The sequence below is a fragment of the Meriones unguiculatus genome, chromosome 1, assembly GCF_030254825.1.
Source record: "Meriones unguiculatus strain TT.TT164.6M chromosome 1, Bangor_MerUng_6.1, whole genome shotgun sequence".
Taxonomy (NCBI): domain Eukaryota; kingdom Metazoa; phylum Chordata; class Mammalia; order Rodentia; family Muridae; genus Meriones; species Meriones unguiculatus.
In genome coordinates, this window is record NC_083349.1 from 13,484,255 (window position 1) to 13,493,746 (window position 9,492).

The window sequence follows — 9,492 nt, forward strand, 5'->3', positions numbered from 1 at the left end:
AATGGGGGTGCCCAGGCTTTGAGACAGGGACGTCATTCTTGACTTTGGAATCATGGCTGCAAAGTTTAAAGCTAGATACTCTTTGTCCTGAAAGCAGCCATCCTCCATTTGTCTTGTAGAGCCATATTGTACTCTGTGTGCCCTTCTCCCCACAGGTCAGGGTCTCCAAGGCAGGGGTTAAATCTGGAGGGGACATTGGCCTACGAGGCCTGACTAACCAGGAAGCAGTGTTGTGCCTCAAGTTCCTCAATAGTACCAGAGGATGAGGGCAGCCTAAGCAGCCCCCGACACACGTCTATAAGCTTTGTGGGTCACAGTGAGATGTGCATGAAGCTTGTCTTGGGGAGGGCAAATGACAGTGAGATGTAAGGCATTAGGCACACAACCAAAGGGACTTGAGAGGGGACAAAGTACTTCTTGGGGAAAAATAGCTGAGATCTACAACAGAGCCAGGCAGCCACCTCTGTCTATCAGCTACAAGGCCAACAAGTGTGCGAGCATGGCTTTTAGCAGGTGTAATTCACATAAGTGCAACATGGGCTCAATTCAGCATTCCCTCCTGGCTTGCTTGGGTCTGAGGCCACACAAGTGCCAGGATGCCCATCTCCCATCTGCCCCACTGAGTCCTCTGTGGATGCAAAGGCAGGACGCCAGAGACAGACTCTATCAAGGGCACTGGAGCAAGTGGCTTTCCAAGCCCTGGCATTTACACAATTTAGGTATATTGTGTTCATTTAAGGGCTTTCTGTGTAAAGGGTGCAGGGCCCTGAGCGGCCAAATCTGCTAATGCCTTGTGCTTTTTGTGTTTAAACGTGCCACTTCCAATGACTGTCACTGTTGACCTAAGTGAGAAACATCCCAACATGTTTATGGAGGAATCAGTAGAGGGGCCTCATGTCGTTCAACTTTTGCTCTGTAGAAGAAGATGTTGCTAGATGGCTATCTTTTGTAAGTTGAAGCCTCTTTAGCAATGCTCCTCTTGTGTGTCTGTGTGTCTCTAAAAGTCCCGGAGCCCTTCAAAATTCCTCTTGAACACAGAGGAAGGAGAGACTTTCAACAGTGCCAACTTACCCAGTGGTTTATTGGCACTGGCACACTGAATTTGTGCCTTTAATTGGAACATTTGTTCATTCTTTGAAGGAAGAGTGACTGAATACTTTTTCCTGAGTACTCCTTGGAAATGTGGGCAAGACAGAAGGAGCCTCACACAAAGGGAGCCCACTGATGAGGACACCTGGCAAATGGTACCAGCATTCTGAGTAGCTCAGAGAAGAAAGTATGAGGCTTGGGGAGGTGGGGCCAAGAAGTCTCCTCTGAGAGGCCTTCATGGCAGTCCCTGGAGGGAGCAAGGCTCAGAGCAGCAAAGGCTGGAAGGGATGGATATGGTAGCTTCTGGAGACAGACAGGGGGAAAAGAGTGGATGAAACATTTCAAAACAGTAAGATAGGGAAACTGGATAAAGTGTTCATGGCATGTTGGTCTACACAAGTCCCAGAATGATCTAGAAAGTTGGGCGCAGCTGTAAAGTCTGGAGGAGTCCTTGTCATGTCATGTTCTCTCAAGTTCTTCTCCTGTAAAGTGGGCACTTTCTCGTGAAGTGTCAGTGAGCTGATGCTAGTGGGAAAAATAAAAACCTGCCTAGCACACTCCAGGCCATGCTCTAGCTACAGTGTGCAAAGTAAGGAGACAGACACCTAGGTGCCTGCAGCCTTTCCTGTCTAGGGCTCAAGGGGAGTTACAGGGCAATGGGAGCTAACCCACTGCCAGACACTGTGGAGGACTTTTCTTAGAGCTTTGTTGCTTTTGTTGCCCCTTGGCTGGCCACATGACCCTTCCTTGCCTGCTGTCTACTGCAGCGCAGTACTTCCTGCTGTATTGACACAGGGAACTCTTGCTACTTCCCTTAATTAGGGTGCTAAGAGACTGCTGCACACTCAATGTAATGACTGAGTAAGTAAATTTCCCCTGTTAATCTGCACATTTATCATAGTTGCCTCCCTAAATCGACAGTGACTGGCAAAGTCTAAAGTAACTCTCCAGTTCATAGCTGGAGAGATAAAATTCAGACAAATGAACCACTGAAGCCCAGTGACATGAAAACATCGTTACAGAACTGTCGGCACTAGGCAGAGTCGGGGCTTTTAGAGGTGGGACCAGTCCAGCGCCATCTGGACGCCCAACTGTGAAGTGCTTCTTGGAGTTAATATTGGCCCACCTGCCTCCTGGAGTAACTGAGCCTCCTAACTCCTTACCAGAGCTTCAATTTTTCTGTGTTACCTCTGTCACCTGACTTATTAACTTATGGTTTATTCTCCCTCTGGAACAGAGGCTCCTGGGGCTTTACCACTGCTGAATGGCCATTGCTCAGACCCCATCCACACATGCTGAATACAGTAACAATTGAATAAGAAAGTAGGTCTGGATTGATTGACCATTCTGTGTCTACACTGTGCTTACTAGTGAGCCCAAAGTCATAGGTTGAATCTTGAGCCTCCATCACCTCAGATATGATTGCATTTGCAGGTGAGAACTTTGAAGATCTAGTCAATGTGGTGAGTCTTCATCCTGTGTGTCCATAGCAAGAGAGCAGAAGACAGGGATACAAAGAGAAGGAGGGAAACACTGGACTCAAACCCATACTCATACTAGAAAGACAACCAGATAGTGACTCTTCTGTGGAGATGCTAGAAGCAGAAGCCAGTCTGAAAGCCAAGGGGAAGACCCCTAAGGAGAATTCATTGCACAATTCTTCCTTCTAGAACTTCCTGTCTCCAGTATGGAAAGGACAGCAACTTGAGTCATTCATGGTCCATCTGTACTATCTTCTCTGGCAACCAAGCTGACAAGCATACAGGTGATGGCCCAGTCTGTGGACATCTCATTCAGGACCCACATCCAGAGTGTAACTGATCTGATGCCTGGCCTGATATTGAGCCAACTTGCTGGCCAGGTGCAGACTTTCTATCAGAGATGAGAAGAGGTGTTAGAGCCAGACCAGCATCCCCCACCTATCTCCTACACACATTTCATTGTCCATGGGTTCCAGAAGTACCAGGCTTATTGCTTGTGTCTGCTTTCCATGTGCTTGATCCTGTTTAATTTGAACAACAGCCCTCAGGGTCATCATCTCCACCACTATCAGAAGGCTGAGCTATGCTGTGGGTAATATGGAGAGGAGCCCTGGCTGGCATGAGGAAATAGATTCAGACATGGCCTAATGGATCAGAGGCTGTTACAATATATGTCCTAGATAGAGTTACTGACATGTGAGGTTTTTTTTCTCATCCAGCTGACCCCACCTTTGGCCCCTTGGCCCCTTGGCTCCTTTTACTTTTATTTATTTTTTAAGAGGAAAGAGTGTGTTCTCTCTCTGCCTAGAAGTTTATTATACTGGTTTCATTGAGAAGGGAAGGGTATAGCCAGGATTAGCGGCCCCTAGACCCCTTGGGTCTAGAGTCAGTGCACAAAAGGCAAAATGATGAAAAATTACAACAGAATAATTGTTCACAGCAGAGTACAAGTAGATATTTGGGATAAGGGTTCCTCCAGTGTCCCATAAAAGGCCCTGTCAGAGACCACTGCAGGAGAACCTAGCAGAGGGAACAGAAGAGAGGGTCCCCTGTGCCTCCAATGTCTGTCCCCTATGTCCTGCTAGGTGGCTGGTCACCCCTGTGCAAATACCCAGGCCAGCCCTTCTTGGGCCTGCATGCCTATCTCCATTCTCAGGATGCTCAATGGCATTTCCTCTTTTGTGTAGTACTGGGAGTTCTTGCTTCATTATTCAGAAAGTCTTTAGGCTGATGCTCAACCTAGTTAGCTGCATTAACATATTTAAATCACAATTAATTGGAAAATTACAGTAAGGTGTGAGGTGGGAGTCATTCTTTCAAATGAGGATCTTAACTTGCTGATGAAACCCAGCCATTTGTTTCTTCCCAGGAAGTCTTCAAACCCCCAGCCAGCACGTGTGTCCTGGCACGTGCACGCCTGCTGTGAGCTGCTGAGGTACCCCTCTCATACCACCCTTTCATAGCCCAGAACATCCAGGCTGGCCCAGCAGGAAGAGGAGGGGAGGAGCTTTGGAAAATGGGGCCCTGACCTCTGTGTCCCAGGCTCCCTGGGGGAGAGACCACCAGGTGCCAGCAGGGCATTAGAAGAGGAGTGACTGCAGAATGGTTATTCTGAATATAGGGGGACACCCCTGCTTCAACTCAGCAGAGACTGGCCTTGTGCGGCTACATCATTCAAGGACCTTGCCACCGTGTGTCTCTCCTGCAAACTTTGAGCAGGGGTGCTGCTCTCTGGTTCTCATGGCTGCCGAGATCTTATCTGGACTCTGGATGGACACTGTATGGAGGGAACCCACAGAGTCTCCTGGCTATGACTAATCTCGAGGGAGACCTTTGAGAATCTGGGCACCTAGCTTCTTGTTTGCCCTCCTGTTTCCAGCTTTCCTGCTCCCTTTCTGTTCTGACCAGAGAGGGCAGCCAGTGTAAAAGAGGCAGGGTAAGCTTGCACCCTCTCTCACTGTTCTCTAACGCAAAGGGTAGGGAGGTGCCATGTGCACTCACATACCAGCCTCCTGGTAGCAACTACGCACTCTAGTGGCTGGACTGACTCAGGGTACTCATGGGTTTCCAGGTCTATTGCTTATAGGACACAGGAACATGGTATCGACACTGTAGACTGGGAAAGTAAAGCCTCCTTCAGGATGGGAGGGCCTGAAAGGTATCATGGTTCTGTACCCATGTGGGCCATGTGAGCTCCCAACTGACACCACTGGCTGGGTGTACCCCAATGCTAGTGAGTTGCAAGACATAAGCACGTAATAAATGTTTGCAAAATACAATGTTGGCAAATCAGAACTGAGTGTAAAGAAAAAGGCACGTGCCCTCGGGTGACACAGGAAGCTGGGGCCCATGCAGAGCGGTGTGTGGTTGGCCGTATCCTGGTCTATCACATTTTCCCTGGACCTCACAGGTCTATCACATTTTACCTGGGCCCTTTGCTTTTCACACGTGACAATGCACAAAGGGCTTTTCCCTTAAGTGTGAAGCTGCATTACCAGGGCCCTGCTGATAGTAAGGTAAGCAGTGATGGAAGTCAGATGCCCCTGGGAACCGCCTGCAATGGGAGGGTAGGGATTCATTTCCTCTCTTGCAAACAGGGCTGATAAGTAGCAGGCGTTTGTTTTCCCGGATTTTCTGAGTCGCCTTGTGAGCTTGTTTCCGTCTGAGGCAGCCATGCCTCATTGCATAGCCGAAGGTCCGCTGGCATTTCTAGATATTTAACGCCTGCACAATTAGCCAATCATGTTATGTAATGTGTTCTTTAATGCCCCATTTATCTCGTAACTGAACATTTGTGCTTTCTGTTGGAGAGCATTGAGTCTCACTTTTAAAAATTCCATTTGGAAGTGGAAACAACACTTTAGATCTCAAATGGGGTGCAGAGGGGGCGAGAGGAAGCTCCAAAAGGGTCTGCAGCTCTAGGGCCATCTTTGCCCCTCCTTCTGCTGCCTGCTGTCTGCCATGCTTTCCTTGCTCATTTCCATGCAACCCTAGGCTCAACCTACTTAGGAGCTGAGGGATGGAGCACTGGGAGGGTCAGCAGCCTGAGGAAGGACACAGGACAGGAAAGTTGATCAGGATTTGGGCCAGGCAGCAGGAGTCCAGAGAAGGCCACTGCAGGACACTGCCTCCAACAGTCTGTGCACTGCAAGAGCCTGACACAAGCAATGGGCTCCTCTTCACTTTCAGAGGCTCCCCCACTCCAACTGTCTGCCTTGCCCTCACCCCTCGTCTTGGCAGGGCAAGATTCTGGCTAGAGGGAGGTCTTTTCCTGTCTGCGAGCTCTTGTCTCCAACAACCTCTGCTCTGCAAATTGTTGGCTCCAGGCTTCCCGCATGCGGGACCGCCGACAGAGTGCTCCAGCATGGCCCCGGCATACTCTCTGATGAGCCCATCCTGGTGCTGAGTGAAAAGGAAAAAAATCAATAGTGAACTTGGGGCTTCCTGTGCCCACAAGGCCCAGAAGCTGCTTTCTCAGCTGACTGTCTTCCAGGCAGAGCCACCTGTGGGGAGAGGTGAAAGATACATGAACTAATGAAACCTCCTGCAGTGCCAACCCGCCTGTGTGCACATCCTTCCTCCGAGCGTGTCCTACATGTTACTTTTGGCATCTTTGCATGGGCCTGTTTATTATGTAAGTGCCGATTCATATTCTGAGTTGCTGTGTGTGTGCAGGTGCTCTTTAGTATTGGTGAATCCGTGTGCATCTCTTCAGCTGAGCATGAGTGTATACCTGTGCACAGCCTCAGTGTGCAGGGATGTGCAGGAGTGCCTCTGTGCACAGTGCTAATCTTGGGGTTGGGCAGTGTAGCTGGGTATGTGTAAACAGAAATTGTGCGTGGATGGGGCGCATACTTATTTCCATGTAGGATGTGCATGTTTCTGTGCACAAATGTAGAGTGCAGGTTTGTCACCGTGTGAGCAGGGGACTGAGGTAAGAGCGTCGACTCATTATCTGCATTGACCATATTTCTGCTTTTCTGCCTTGTCATATGCCCTTCTAAAACAAACCCTATCCTGTTCTTTGCTCCCCTCAGCAACCATGATAATACTATAGGAACTGTCATACTGCCAAACGTGCTTGGCTTAGAACGATGCTTGACCCAGAGCAGTGAAGTTTCTACGTCAGTTAGTGATGCCTAGGTCACAGAAGGGATTAGACAATGCGGCTGCCTGAAGCCACAGCTACGTACTGTGTGCCTGGACAGAACTTCCTGCTCTGCAGTCACAGAGTGTGTCTGTTGCTGGCTGTGCAGCATTTTTCTGATGGACATTAAAATGAGAAGCCATAGCTGGCAGTAGAGCCCGAAATTCCTAGAAATCCTGACGCCCTGCTGAATGTTTGCCTATTCTTAGTCTCCATGACATTCCCTTAAGGTCTTTCATCACACTCTCTGCATTTGTGCTAACTTCTATAGACAGATCTTTCCTCCAATGCCCAAGTGTCTGACTCACCAAGGAGCTTGTGCCCTGGTATCCTGGCCAGAGGACTAGGGCTGTGCTGGGCCTCCACACAAGTTTCCAGGCTCACTGTTTCTTATCCTGATTTCAAACTCATTCTGGGTGTTCTTGGCTCTCAGGCCTCTCTAGGAAGAACATATTTTATGCTGGGTGGGACTGAGGTGGAAGAACTACCTGAGTAAAATGGTGTCCCCAGAACACAACACACAGATTGTGCCCACGTGTAGATGGACTTTAGTGATACGATGCACACTGTTAATCCCTTCTATTAATTTCTCTTATGCTATGTGCTCCTCCAAGCATCTAGCACAGTGTGTCTTTCTTGCACATATCTAAGATCACATATATGTAAACACACATCTACATGCAAACATATATATATATATATATACAAATGTATATTCACATACCTACACACAGATACACACACAAACACTACTGAAATGCTCTGACTTAAGACTGGCAGCCAACAAGATCATTATCTCAGGAGAAATTCCATTGCCTATAAAAATTGCAGAGGATTGAGAAAAGCAGTTGGTGGCCTCCCTGTGCTTGGCGACTGTTCAAGTGGAGCAGGCATGCTTGCCTAACGGAATACAGAAAGGCCTGGCGTGCCTCCCTCAGTGTCATCCCAATTCTAGAAGCACAGGCAGCTGTGCTTCTACAGTGTAGTACTACTCTCACGCTCACTTGGCTCTTACTGTGCTGTCTTCCTAAACCTGTCATTCATCTACAGGCCAAGTTGCTTTCTTAGAGCTGATATAAGAAAAGACCACACTCCTCCACTGCTGGTGCAAACTTGCACAACTACTTCGGAAATCAATCTGGTATTATCTCAAACAATGGGGATGGTGCTACCTCAAGATGTAGCTATACCACTCCTAGGCATATGTCTGAAAGATGCACCACCATATAACAAGGACATTTGCTCAGCTATGTTCATAGCAACTTTATTTATAATAGCCAGAAACTAGAAATAACCTAGATGTCCCTCCGTCAAAGAATGGATACAGAAACTGTGGTACAATTACACAATGGAACACTACTCACCTTTTTTTTTTTTTTTAAAAAAAAAAGAACATCATGAAATTTGCAGGCAAATGGGTGGAACTAGAAAAGATCATCCTGAGTGAGGTAACCCAGAAACAGAAGGACACGTGTTGTATATACTCACTTATGAGCAGATATTAGTAAAAAAAAAAAAATCCTACATCCATACTACAATCCACAGACCTAAAGAAGCTAAAGAACAAGGAATACCCTAGGGAGGATGCTTAATTCTCATTCAGAAGAGCAAATAGAAAAACATTGGAAATGGTTGAAGAGGGGGAATAGGGGTAGAGAGCCTACCATAGATGTCCTTGAAAGATTCCACCCAGTAGAAGACTGAAGCAGATTGTAAGACTCACAGCCAAACTTTGCAGGGAGTCCTAGGAAAGAGTAGGGGAATAGAAGGACACAGAGGGGACAGGAGTGTTGTAGGTGGCAATTAATATTCACTATTGATATATCTTCTGGTAATGCTGCTGTTAATCCTAAACAGATGTACACCCAAATCACCACACAGAGACTGGGATTTATTTAATTAACCTAGAACACAATGCTGGGCAATAGTTGTTCTATCCTAAACCTCCAAGCCCGCATAGTTTCTACCGTTTAGATTTCCCACATTATACTTGCTTTTAGTGATACATTAGGTCCAGTCCATCTCTCTACATCATTCCAAGATCTTTGCTCCTGCCTCTGTTCTCCCAGCTCTGCCTCATGCCCTTCTCCCCTCCTCTGCCTCCCACCTTCCTGTCCTTTGGCTCCTCCCTCTCTTCCTGCTTCCTTTCCCTTGCTCAACATTGTGGCTAGTTGCTTTATTTTGACATGTTTACACAAAGTTGAGACAGGTGATGCTTAGAATAAATATCACAATGCAATGTCAGGATTGAAACCAGAGAGTGGGGGAAAGAAATCAGCATTTGAATGAACAAGGGTAAAGTGTATACATTTCAAAAGAACATTATACCAACACAGGAGCTCCATGAGAAGACCAACGGAGCTAACAAATCTGGGCCCATGGAGCTTTGCAAAGACTGATGCACCAACAAAGGCCCATGCATGGAGAGGACCTAGTCTCCCTGCTCAGATGCAGCTTATAGGCAGCTCAGTTTCCTTGTGGGTTCCCTAGTAAGGGGACCAGGGGTTGTCTCTAACATGGATTTTGTTGCCCATTCTTTGGTCACTTCCTTCTGGTGGCGGGGGGTGGGGTGGGGGCTTGCCAGTCCACAGAGGAGGAGGAGGATGCAGGTGGTCCTAATGAGACTTTGATAATCTGGGGTCAGATGGTAGGGGAGAAGGGCTCCCCCTTTCTGAGGAATAGGGAAGGGATATAGGAAAGAAGATGGAGGGAGGGTGGGACCAGGAGGAGATGAGGGAGGGGGCTACAATCAGGATGTAAAGTGAATAAATTATA